The sequence below is a fragment of the Halichoeres trimaculatus genome, unplaced genomic scaffold (genome assembly GCF_033239565.1).
Source record: "Halichoeres trimaculatus isolate MK-OKI-2021-1 unplaced genomic scaffold, fHalTri1.1 fHalTri1_scaffold_18, whole genome shotgun sequence".
Lineage (NCBI taxonomy): Eukaryota > Metazoa > Chordata > Actinopteri > Labriformes > Labridae > Halichoeres > Halichoeres trimaculatus.
Window position 1 is genome coordinate 24,917,501 of NW_027437196.1, and position 13,866 is coordinate 24,931,366.

At 41.5% G+C, this 13,866-nt stretch overlaps 1 protein-coding gene across 4 annotated transcripts in view; it reads right to left on the reverse strand.

Moving 5' to 3' along the window:
- The window catches only part of mpp7a (MAGUK p55 scaffold protein 7a), a 228,423-nt gene that overhangs the window by 77,609 nt on the left and 136,948 nt on the right, over window positions 1–13,866 (reverse strand). The gene's annotated exons all lie outside the window — the stretch shown is intronic.

The following is a 13,866-nucleotide window of genomic DNA, read 5'->3' on the forward strand; positions in this document are numbered from 1 at the left end:
CTCGGCCCGTAACGACCACTCAAAACATCGCCCCGTGAACCGTCCTGAACGCTGTAGCATTTGACAAACATTATTTCTCCCTCCAAATTGAGAGCGACAAGGGAAAACAAACAGGAATGGCCCGGGTGGAGAGGCAGACGTGTTTTGACATGATGTCACTTAACAGCAAAAGTGTAACAACGACAATAAACTCCTGCCGACTGCTGTGTTGACCGCTGTGTTTAGAGGTATAAATACAAGTGTAGTGGAAACACATGCTGGCATTCTTCACACCAGATGTCGACCATGGAAAAACCAAAATACAAAGTGGGAATGGGCCTCCTGGACATTAAAATACAATTACCTCCAATCATATCTGGTGTTGGAGTGTGTCATTTCATCTTACCTCACCAAGATGGCACAGAGCCCCACACACATGACCGTTCCACACATTTACGAGTTTGCATACTTCCTCTAACGCCACAGACACTGGTGCTAATCAGAAAAAGACTTACCATGAAATTTTCAGTCATGATATGAAAATCCATTCAGTGTTATGGTCAACTATAAAGATTAATACAGCGCTGTAAAGGATTAGCAGGAGTCCAGATGAATGTCTACATTATCCTCTGGCACAGAGAAGTTACCTGAGGTTTTCTGTCAAATGATTTTTCTGCTTGATGCAACTGATCGTGCTGCTCGCTCCCCTCTGGGTGACCTGCTTCATGCCTTTCCACCTGTTTTATTAAATGACTTGTGATTAAAACTAATAAAAGCTACTCCCCCACCCCGCCGCACCCACCCTTCCTCCTTCATTCCTCCCTTGCACTAAACCAGGCTCTGGTTTCCCTTTTTTATTTCCTTAACCTCGATCTTGACCCACCAGCCGTAATTAACAAGTACACTGAGAAAAAGGAAAATTGCGGGTCATTATTATGATAATTACGGTGTGCAGGAGTGATTCCAGGAGAAGCTGCCAGGTAATGTAATGCAGAGGGCCTCGTGACGGAACGGCTTACCTTCATTTGTCTTCCTCCACCCCTCTTCCTTTTCCTCCTCTGCCTCTTTAAACCTTAATGTTAGAGCAAGTCATTACCCAGTCGCTGTGAAAACACACTTAGTGGCCCACCTCAGCACTTCAGACAGGTGCTGGTGATTTTAAACCTGTGAAACTGTGTGGCTATCTCTCCTAATGTGTGTATTTGTTTCCATAATGCCCACATGAATCACCATGTAGACTGAGTGGAATCGCCATCTCTTGGCTTTACGCTGGACAGTGCCAGATATTAAGTCATGATGTACTGACTGTGTGTCTGAGAGCACTGTATGAGCTGTATGAGAGCATACAAAGAGACAGTTGTGTTGCAGGGAGAGGTCTATCACTGCTCTGGGATTGTTTAGTGTTTCCCTGTCGTTATTCCGGGTAAAGAAAACAGCACTTTCACATGTCACTTCTCATTTCTAAAGCTGCACTGGGAATCAGGGCCACTGAGGAGCGAGCCCGGCTCCGACGACCAACAATGCCCGCATTCAGCCCTCAGAGCTCGCTGGCTGTCGCAACGCAGGAAAAGAGCCGGAGTGTGGGGGTGTGTGTCCACGCTTATGGTTACACATGATGGGAGGAAGACGTTTTATTTAAGAGAGCTGTGAGATTAGGATCTGGGAATCTGGAGCCTCAGATGTGGCTTTGGAAGACACGCGTGTTTTCACATTCACAACTCAACAGGCTGCAAGCGTGGTGTAACAAGTGCTGGACTCAGGGCTGAACAAGAACACTAACAAGGTCTTACACAGACTTTGTCATGTCTGCACGGAGCAAAACGATGACTTCACATAGATTTTTCTACCATTTATCATTTGTACTCTTTTTTTAATTTCAAAAAATTTAATAATCAGATATTTTGGAAACCACATCCAGCTGCATGATTACTTCCTCAAACCAGTCAAGGATTATCTGTCCAAATAGATTAGGATTAAAATAATGGTGGTGTTAAAAAAAGGCCTTTGACTGTGTTTTATGACTGACAAACTAGATCCAATAAGACTGATGGATAAGTTTCATACAGCCAAAATGACAGAACATAAAACATCTGAATAAAGTTGTTTAACACATTAAACAATAACATTACCAACATTGTGTCACTATAAAGGGTTGATCGGAAAAAAATCTGCAAAAATTTTCACAAAAGTTTGGGATGGACAGAAATAATCACCATTAGTCTGTGATTTAGAAGGGCATCAGATGTTCTGTTAAATGTGGGTCTATATTTTTATCATGTGGGCTTCAAATGGCAGAAATAAGAGTTGTGTCTGCTGATTGCTTCAGACAGCAGTACAGAGACAAGCTGTAACGCCTCAAATACACCAGATGTGATGACTGCGTTTGTCAACTCACATCGGCTGCCTGTTCAGTCCAATAAGCTGTATGACTGACAGACAGCTGCAGTCACAGACCGAGGAGTTCCCGCACTTCCCTCTCCATTGATAAGTCTCTCTTCAGTCATGTTGGGCTGTAAAACCTCAAACCTGTTGAATCCTGGTCTGGCTCCTCTCATTATGTCCCATTTGTTATAATAGTCAAGCTAAATACCAACTGATTTTGACACAGTTTGTTTTATTTTGAAAGTCACTGGGTGTTTTTAGGTAGTTTCCAGTCACCACTTCCTGTCCCGCTCGATCTTCCCTACACTGAATTTATGCGCCACAGCTCCACGTCCCTCAAAAATAGGATTGCTGTGTATTAGCTGATGGACCAACCACGCAGATGGACTGCAACAGAACAGATCCAGTGTGGGTTGACACATTGACTTGAATGAACCCTATCTGATCCATTTTCCTTGATGGAACTGCAGACGCCTCTGGTTTATTTCAGCTGTAAAGCTCAAAAGTAATATTCAAAGTAGGCAAACAGAAAGTGTCTGTGTTTGTGCCATGAGTTGAAGTGCATGGGTAAAATGTAGTTAAGTGATGTTAAAAATAAATTTTTATACGATTGCATGCATGAGGGACCAGCATGCCTCCAAGCAGTCCATCACCTTATGCAGAGATGGAGAGAAGGCAAACACCAATGGATTCTGCAGTGACTAAAGATGTCTAAAGGTGAAAGCAAAACTGGGCATCGTCAACTTCTTTTGTCCAAAAACCCAAAGAAACAGAAGAATATTTTACTGTACACTGCATAAAAAACAAATCTTATCAAGTGTTTTTGTCTCATTTTAATTAAAAATTGTCTTGTTATTCTTGATATGAGCTACATTTAACTGATCAGTCCAGAAAAAATGTCTTGTTTAAAGTTATTTAAAGATAAAAACAAGGTCTGAATTGCTTGTAACAAGTAAAAAAGAAAATCTGCCAATGGAACAAGAAAAAATTATTTGAAAATTTGCTTAAACTAGAATAGGGTCTTAATACAAGTAACTTTTCTCTTGTTCCATTGGCAAATTGTTTTTTTTTTTGTTTTTTTTTTTAACCATGTTACAAGTAATTTAGCCCTCATTTTTGTCTTTTAATATCTTGAATAAGACATTTTTCTGGACTGGTCAGGTGAACCTGGCTCATATTGAGTCTAAAAAGACATTTTCTGCTTAAATTAAGACAAAAACACTAGATAAGATTTTAGTTTTTTGCAGTGTAAAAGCTAAAACCAGTTTATATGAAAGAATTACAGTCATTAAAACTATTCAAACTTAAATTAATCATAATAAAAGTCCAGATTTAACTTGTTCAGTGTCATAGTGATTCACTACATCAAACTTTTACATTAAAGCCACACCAGCCCATAAAGATGTAGATAACAACATGACGCTGAGCCAGTCAGCCCCTGCAGAGCTCCTCACTTGTCTTGTGTTGTGAAGCGTGGTGCTCCATCTTCGTCTGTGGCAGCTCCCCAGACACTGCGGCCTAATCCATCAAGTGAAAGATGTATTGCTTTTAAATCACAGGGGTCTAGCTTTAAAACACTAACATGTGTGCTGTCTGCTTTAATCTCATTAACCGCTCCATTAATTCCCAGTGTCATTACTTTCCCCTCGCACTCCTCACTCTGATGTAAACAGACAACGGTAGAGTCACTTTTCTTTAAGGCACTTCATCAGCCGAGTCCCTCCTTTTGAGAACTGTGTCCATCAAGAAGTTCTCCACAAGGTCATCAGAAAAACTTGAGTCATTTCTGATGGTTTACACCAAAACCAGAACAGTTTAGATTCGTCAATTCAAAAGCAGGCTGTCTTAATTTATCTGAATGAATGTGTTTGTGAAAGCTTCCAGACAGATGAATCAGAGCAGCCCTGATCCGACCGTCCTACTTGTGTCAGAGAGGAGAGGAGGCCCGGCTAATGCAGATGAGAAAAGCATGGCATGTCAAGTCGCCAGTTGCTCATTCCAGCCATTCATGGAAAACTAATGTCGTCACAAACCGAATCGATCACCAGACTTTCCTGTCCTGTTGCAATTATTGACTCCCTCTCTAAGAAAAGAAAATCCACCAGCATCAATCATGCAGTTGGAGTTTTTACAATAATAATGTTGGACATGTCATCTGCATTTGTATGCAGAGCAAGTACTATAGCTTTGAAGTTGTGGCTAATGAGAAGTCCAGCTGATCCGCTGGGATCCAGTGGCGGGGCGGCTGGGTGGCCGGGCTCAGTCGTGGTACACTTATATTGATTGCAGCGGGCTGGTGCCAAGCAGGATGCTATGTAGGTTTGGACTGCCAACTGGATGGCACTAAACCTGCAGTCTACAGTTTCCATTAAGTTGCAACCGACGACACCAAGTTCTAATGAGAAAACCAATCCTGTGAGTGAAACGAAACAGAGCAGAGACAAAGAGGGGAAGAGGAGAGTGAAAGAGGCTGACATTGATCCTGTCACATTCCTGGCAGTGGAGGTAATGTGGATGCTAATGATGCCTAACAACCTGGGATGGAAGAGTTAAAGGGGAAGAGGATGGATAGAGTGTCAATTTTGGACGGGTTATCACAATTTTGCACAAACTTAAGTCAGCAAACTGAAGTCTCATGAACAACAGGTGTCCATGCACATCAGAGGAAGGAGAAAGTGAAAATCTTCACTTAGAGGCTTGAAGGACAGTGAAATATATTATGATTAACCTCTTAACAGCTTTAAATGCCTCCACATCATACCCAATAAAAGCTGTTACCAGAAATTTAAATACACAAGAATGAGCAGAGAAATGAGCCTGATGGTAAAACCAGATGAACGAATTAGAGAAGAAGCAAGAGAGTGAGAAAGAGAAAGATGGCGCGTAGGAGGACAACTAGAGATGAACTATGTGGAAGGAGTGAATGAACGGCACTCCAACAGCGATGGCAGTCAGCACCAAATGAATGCCACAGAGTTAGTCCACGAGTGATGTAGAAAGCGTACGTGAAAACAGCGGGGCTTAGTCTGCTTTGTAAATCTGCGTCGGGCATACACAACATCCAGATGAGCGGAACAGAGCCGGCCGCAGCAGGCTTGTTAGTCTCTAATGTTCTCACATCATAGCCGTGGTCGCCCTGGGCAGCCGTGGTGGAGCACTCTGTGGGCGTTTGAGGACATCTATGGCTACTTAACGCAGGCATGTGTCAGGAACTGGGTTTTCCAGAACGGGTAATGAGGCCGCTGTGCCTCCTCAGCAAAGAAACGTCACTTCACTTCTTTAAACACAGAAAGTCAGCAACAGAGACAAGAGTATGCTTCCCTCTTATATCCTCACCTACACTAAACCAAAAATACAGAAACTCATAAACTTTGATCAAAAGATTTTATATTACTATCTGTTCCCAGGATCAGGACTGAACTTGGAAAAAATAAACTTTTGGGTTTGCAGCTCCCTCTAGCTGGATTGACCTACAGAAAGACTTGAAACTTTGTGAACTCTGCTCACTAGACACCTTTAAATATCCCCAAATGATTTGGAGACACGTGCATCCGTTTCAGATGTTTTGAACCCTTGAGGTAGTTGTTATGTATACCTGTTGTTTTGATTGTGATATTTACATTGGTGTCTGTTGTAATTATGTAGCTATGATGCTGCCTGTCTGGACTAGGACTAGGGATGGGTATCAATAACCTGTTCCTGTTAAGAATCCATTAGAAATGGTTCAATCCATTGACATCATTAGCCTTTATGCTTTGCCCTTGTGTATTCTTAACATCACGCTGGAGCTGCTGGATCTTAAGCTAGCTTTTTTTGCCCCAGGTATCTTAGGACACGGTCACACTGGCAAACCGTGCCGTGCTTAAGCAGGCTTTAGCCCTAAAGCACGTTCCCAATGGCCAGAATGACCGCAACCATGCCATGCTTGAGCATGATTCACTTCTCTGCTTTGGCATGCTTTGGAGAGGTGGGCTTCAGCATGGTTTACTTGATGCACGGGCACAAGCACGCGGACAGCGCGTGTGATCCATGACGTATGATTGCTCATGGCAATCATACATCCACAATCATTTTAAACGAAGCAGGATGTTAGAGGGCTGTGTCGGGCCAAAACGACTTACCATAAGTTAGCAGAGTTGTCTGTGTCTCATTGTACTGACTCTGATAAGATCGAGCTTCATGTAAACAGATGCTTCATGATGATTTAGGTGGGCCATGCCCATGTATGATACCTGGTAAAGTCTGCTTCAAAAAAAAAAAAAAAAAAAGTCTGGTTTATATTGGGGTAGTGTGACTGCTGGCTGTACTCTCCAGCTGGGGAACAGCGCTGTGGAGGGGCAATCGTGTCATCGTGTCTCTTCATCCTGGCTGACTACCTGTGTTTGTTTATATCTGGCATGCCGCGCGCGCGTGGGCTGATACACTAAGCGCCAGAGCCTCGTAGCCAGCTGTGGCTCTGCAGCGGAGGTAGCGCAGTTTTACGACACGATGAGAACTAGAGCCTTACTTAGCGGTGTTTTTGTGTGAAAGTAACGCGCTGAAAATTCTCTAAATAAAGCGTGAATGCAGACCAATATCAGATTTTTTGGTGGGAGTCCGTTTGTTTGTGTTTTTGGTCAAGTAAAATACGTCCCCGTCTGAGTGCAGAGGAAACCGGCAGAGGAGCAGGGAGGGGGTGTTTGGTGCGTGTGCCCTGTGCTTCTGCTGCACAAAATCACTGCTGTAGGGGTAATTTCTGCCCTAAACCTTGTGATAGGACCCAACTTGTTCCATCCCGGAGTATCACTTTAAGCATGGCACGGTTTGGATGACCAGTGTGACCGTGCCTTTAGTCTAGCAAACAGGTAACAGTTTGCCAAGAAGACTCTGATTCAGGATTTTCTGCTTGAAATTTTACCTAATACATGTGTATGTAAATGTAAATGTAAAGAAATGTACATTACTTCACTCTCTAAATGAGCTGTAAGACAGCTGGAGTACATTCCAAAAGCTGCTGCTCGAGTCCTGACCACAACCAGGAAGTATGACCACATTGGTCCAGTGTTCAGGTCTCCGCACTGGCTTCCTGTGACTAAGAGAATAGACTTTAAAACAGCTCTGCTTGTTTACAAGTCTCTTCATGGTTTAGCACCAAAGTACATTTCTGACATGCTAGAACCATATGAACCAGCTCGGTCTCTGAAAACCTCAGGGAGGGGTCTCGTGGTCAGGACTTAACACGGTGAGGCTGCATTCCATTTTTATGTCCCTAAAATCTGGTCTTCCAGAAGATGTGAGACAGGCCCCAACTCAGACACTGATCAAATCACGGCTGTAAACTGTTCTTTTTTAGCTTAGCATACAATACCTGAAAGTATTTTATCTGCACTCTCCTCTTTTAATTCAATTACTCATTTTTAATTTTTTATGGTGTGATTTTATGCAATGATTTTATTTTGCCTACTGTGATTTATTTTATTTTGTTAGCTGTAAAGCACTTTGAATTGCCTTGTGTATGAAATGTGTTCACTGAGTTTTAAAGTTTCACTGGGTCGTGGTATGAAATAAAAATGAGAAATGATAGCAATTAACCAAAGCTACTGGACACAATCTACACAACTAATCACAATTAACTTAATGGATGAGTCTGAAGAAAAGAGGCCTGTGGACTAACTACCGTCAAGCTCCCTGAAGTCCAGACCTGCAGAGTGAGACAAAGACAGACTGAAAAAAAATGTGAATGTGGAAAAAAGGGAGAGCAAAAGCAAAGTAACATGAGAGAAAAGGGAAATTAGATCTTGTACAGCCAGGCTGCTATGATGTTAAGTTTGAGAATTTCAGGCTGATTATATGAAATTGCGAGTTAAAGGGCACATCCAAATCAATTTGGTGCGGCGGTGAATGAGGAGCCTGCACAATTACAAGGTTTTTCACTGGTAAGTGGAAAGGCTGGGACTTTCAACGTAAGCGTCTGACCCCCTGGTCCTTTTGCTAATGTATGATCTAACTGTTCATTAGGCTCAGTTTCACTCTAAAGCTGCACAGGATGCAAATAATGCAGGGGCAAGAGCTAAACTCCAAATTTACCGTCGTATTACAGGGTCGCAAAATCGTGAAAGCATAACTGAGATGAACGACAAAGTAATCTGAGTGTTTCATGACTTTAATAGCCATTTCACACCTTAAAGTCTCAGTTCATGGACACAACAAACCTGATTTCTTCCTTATAAGCAGTTTAGTGAATGTTGTCATGGAAAATAAGGATGCAAGTATAAGAGTGATTCTATAATTAAGGGTACATTTCATGTCCATGGGATATACTTATCAAGTGTACTAAGTATTCATTTCAAGCAATGACCAATTTCACAGTGGGTCATTCGGGTGATATTTCACTTTTGTTTAATACAGAAAGTTAACAGGTTCCATCATTTATTTAGCTAAAAATGCTAATAGTGTATTTGAATTTGCATTTTTTTGTGTTGTCTGATGTCTCAAATGTTACTTAGTTAGTTAGTTAGTTAGTTAGTTAGAGTTTATTTCCATTTGTACAGATTTGGAATTGGAATCGGAATTCTTGTGCGTGATCCCGAGTCAGATGTGACAAATTAAAGTAATAATAAAATAATAATAAAATAAAAATAATAATAAATAATAAAATTATTGCATGTGAAATGTCCAGCAGAGGGATTATATTGTGCAGAGTTTAGTAAGTTGTGTCAAGTTTGCTTTTCAAAATTAATGATAGAATACATATTTGTGAATGTTATTGTCGGTGTTATTTGTTTAAAATAATCATTAAAATATGACAAAGGTGTTTTAAAAATTATTTTCAATAATTTATATGGATAATACAATTCACTTTTTGTGTGTTCAAGAAATCAGTGTCAACTGTGTTACCCATTAAAAAAGGTCTATTAATTTTGTTTGCTCCAAAGTCACATAACCCAAATCAGTTGAGGTCACATCCTTTCTGGTGGGAGCCATGAAGAAAGTGTTGCATATTTTAACTCCACCTCATCAATATTTCATCAGAATGATTGTCTGTACATGGGGCGCCTTAATTGTTCGTCAACTGTGTTACCAACATTTTCTGGCATTCATACTTTAAATGTTTAGAAAAAACAAACTGTGAAGACAATGCACAGAAATATGAGGTGATTGAGGTCAGGGGGTGCCATGTTCAAGGTGTGTAGTTAGCACATAGGGATGGGTATCTTTTGCATTGGAAACGATTCAGGACCAGTGCCCCGGTACCTGGCAGTCGGGACCAGTACTCAACAGTACCAATTTTCGGTACTTTTTTGTGTTTATGTGGTAAAAAGTATCAATTTGTTCATTAATAAAGTATATATGGAGGTAGGCGGTACCTTTTGATTATACCTGAATCGGTACCCGGTACTTTTGACAGAATTCGGTCAGTACCTATAAAAGTACCTAATTCGGTACCCATCCCTATTAGCACAACGGCCAAAAAATGGAGAAAATGTCAAACGTGTTACCCATCATAAAATTTACCGTTGTAGAGACAGGTTTGTTCTGTCAACCATGTTACAAGAGATTTTAGTGCCATAATTCTTTTAGATTTTGGCTAAACTGTGATATAAATGACAAGGGAAATTTCTAGGGAGCGTAGTCTGAAGTAGAAGTGTTGAATAACTCTAAACTTAGTATAATATGGATTTAGGTGAAAAATAGTCCTAAGTTTTTTCCATAGCACGATTGACAAAATTAAAAACTATGCTCCAAAATGTTGTTGGTTACATAGTTATTTAAGAATTCATTACAGCTTAAGCTTGCCAACTAATGAGTTAAGTACGCTCCAGGTGTATCATTAGCAATTGAGTAGAATATGAATCAAAAAAACGACAACACTTTTTAAAAATGTTTCTTTGTATACCTGAAATGTCCCCCTGACTATAGAATCACTCATAAACGTCTGCTGATCAGCAGGTCCTGTGGTGGTGCAACTGATCTCACTTCTTTCTTGAGTTTAACTTTAGATCATGTGATCACCAACCCATCTCTCTTGTGGTGTGCTGAAACTTCCTCCTATTACTCCTTCTTGTAAGTGCTCCATGTACTTATTTTGTTTTGTCAAACTGGCTGCTATGGACAATTTTGTGGCTGTTACATCCATGAGTAAAATGTGTTGACTAATGCAAGATGGAAATTATCACGACTTGATTTCCTGCTATAAATCTCTTTTTTGTAACCAAACGGAAACACACTGAAAGGAAATGAAGCAGCCGCTGCAACAATATTAATAATTCTGATGAAATATTGTACCTATAGAGTGGCAATAAAAAAGTCTCTGAATTGGACGAGTATTTTTAAACCAACCCAGCACCGACCTCTAAAAGAACACCTTCTCTGTTTACACACAGCGACTCTGAATCACACCAATAACCACAGAGCACACATCACCCATAACTGAGAATAGTTATATTACTACAAAAATATCTGCTGCATAATTAACACCTTCAATATTGTACAATAATATGCAATATCACACGTCGTAAATGTGTGTTTCAGATGTTCTGAAAAGCCAAATCACTGAGACAAGAAAGAATCAGGTCGTGTAATGGAATAACAGCAGCCAGATAATTACACTGAGCGGGCCGGGTGTAAATCACATTATGGTTTCAGGGAATGTGATCCAACATCAGACTGGAGAGAGGCATGAGCAGGAAGTGCCCGCGACAATATGTGTTGTGAGAGGGAGCGTGAATTCCTCCAAGCCACATTATTACGTACAGCAGCTCCGCAGAACATGCAACAGGGCAGGAACCCAAAAATGGCTTAGGTGTGTTCTGCTTCCCCCCGGGGTGCGGTGAGAGGAGCGCGCCGGCCTGGAGCCAAGACAGTGGTCAGAGCAAAAACCGCAAAATGAAAATAGGGGCGGCTGAGGCCAGGACATGTCCAGCATAGATCAAAGATGGACGTGGCCACAGGGCGCAACAGAGTGCTACGATGACTGATGGAGGTCTTTCAGAGGCCACAGAGTACTTGGGTTCAGGAGTGTTTACGTGTGCCAGGTCAGCAAGGTCAGTCTCAAGGACAGAGGAACGGTAACAATAGCAGAAAAGTTGAAAACAAGCCGAAACTTGAATAATTAAAGCTGAATGACATCAAAACGAGTGTAAATGAGGTTTGGTGGAGTTACAGAAGCCGATCTAAAACGGGCCTCATTAGCCGACAGGGGCAGGGGAATGCCTGGAATGGCATCCATCAAACGACACTTTCAGAAACCATGGATGCCAGAGGGTGGAGTTCAAAAGGACCAAAGCGGGTCAAGATGTCGCTGACATCCAGTCAGAGCCCAGATGGGGACAGACGGGCGGTTGTTGACGTCTGGGACGATGTCTGGAGAGCGCAGACGTGAGGCATGTTCCAATGAAATGCAACACTGACCAGGATAGAAGAGGAAGCCGTTTGCAGACACTGTGCCCAGACTGGCTGAAAATACTTGCAGGCAAGAGCAGGGTAATTGTGGACGGGTTTGGTGCACTTACAACTTCAAGGTTGTGGGTCAGATTCCCACAGGCACAGACCTCAGAGGCATGTATGGTATTGGCTTGACTTGTGGTGTAGCCAATGCTTTGAAACAGGAAGGATTTCAAGATTTAGGGATCAAGAGACAAAGCCTGGATGGTGAGACCATTTGTGACGTAAAGACGTCATGAACAACAAAAATAAAAACTGCTGTTGTAATGTTTATTAAGACCTAACCGACTTTGATTTGTTGTGTGCCTTCATTTGAAGGTAAGGGGAGGTGAGACATATGCAATGAAAGATCACTCCATTGGTAACAAAGAGCTCTTATTGTGCATAAACCCACAAATACTTGTGTCCTAGGGATGTAACAGTTAATGAAAAAATCCTAACCGTTTTCCTCACTCAATTCGGAGGCGTGTGCTTCGTTTGTTTCTTTTCTTTTTTTTCTTCATTTTACCACTCAGTTTGAAGTGAGTATGTAGCTCCGATCATACGCATGCTCAACTTGAGGTGAAGGAGTACAGCAGGACACTGAGTGCTGAGTGGGGAGGCGTGTGTGTTGATTACAACACACACGCGTGGCATGGAGCTCTTTTGATTCAGTGTGAGCTCTGATGATGGTGGTAAGAAAAAAGGAGGATAGAACCACGACTGAGTGTTGCCAACTTAGAGACTTTGTCGCTACATTTAATGACTTTTCAGACCCCTCTGGCAAGTTTCTCTCTTGTGACTTTTCTGGAGTTTGAAGAACCTGAAGTTAAAGCGTGTTTTGATTGACCAAACCGATCTGATAACAGTGTTAATTCATCACCTGCATGCCCTACTGTGGGATAAGACTGGTAATGTTTTGGGTAAAAGGCAAAAAATGAGTAGATGGAATTATTGAAGTTAATATTTATTTACTATGAAATAATTCTTCAAACTGGACACAAGTTCTTTTCAAATGTAAACTTTTATACCTGTTGACTGGTAATGCAGCAAAAACCAAAGCAAGTGCATCAGAAGCTGGGTTTCCATTACACCTAGAATTGTGCAAAACATAAATATCCCACTAAAGAAACAGTAATGGAAACACCACATTTTCTAAAAACCTCTCAAATTTTGATCAAAAGTTTTTCACTCTCATGAGGTGGTTTTTCAGACATTTTGATACTGAACTTTGTCACAAAAGTGCAATGAAAACACCTTTTCCGCACGTTGTCATAACAGCGCTCCTCCCTCACCTCCTGTTACGTGTCCACTGCCACACAACCAGACTCCAGGGTTCATATTTTATCAGCTCTGCTCTTATTTATATGTTTAATGCAGGGTTAGGGTTGTTTGTGTTTTCGAACGACACTTGTGAAGGCATCAGGACCTCTATGAGCCGGTCAGAGTCCGAGAGCAGCAGGAGGGAGGGGTGGAGGTCTGTGTGCGTGAGTGCGAGTATGTGAGCTGGAGATGATGATTTTCATTCAGTGTTTTGTTTGTGTCTTTTTTGAGTTAGTGTGATCACGGCCGACAGTTTGAGCACTGAATAATAATGTTCAAGAATCTGCAACAATATGAGTGCAGCGTCCGGACGGACATTATGTTTTACTTTACTTAAGTTGTGCGCAATTCTGGTCGTAATGGAAACACCGGCAAGGTGAAATTGTTCTTTATTCAAACTTCAGAAATATTTTGCTTTTATTTTTCGAAAAAGTGTAATGGTAACCCAGCTAGAGACAACATTTCAAATCAAGTAGCAAAGAGCGCTGGTTAGAAAAAAAGCATAGCGCTGTTTGCACGGATCAGAAACATGGATCTCTTTCCACCGATACCGATTCAGCTTTTAGGAGCACGATACACAGATACGCAATACCACCAATCGGTATCGGTGCATCCCTATTAAAATTACCTGTTAATAATGAATTATTAAGGTACATGGCAATCCGGGGTGTTAAATACAACAACAATGTACACCGAACCAAACCAAAAACCGTAACCACAAAAACCCTGATTTCTCCTCCAACAGTTTCTGTATGTGCTCATGGCCTCAAGAGCAAACAA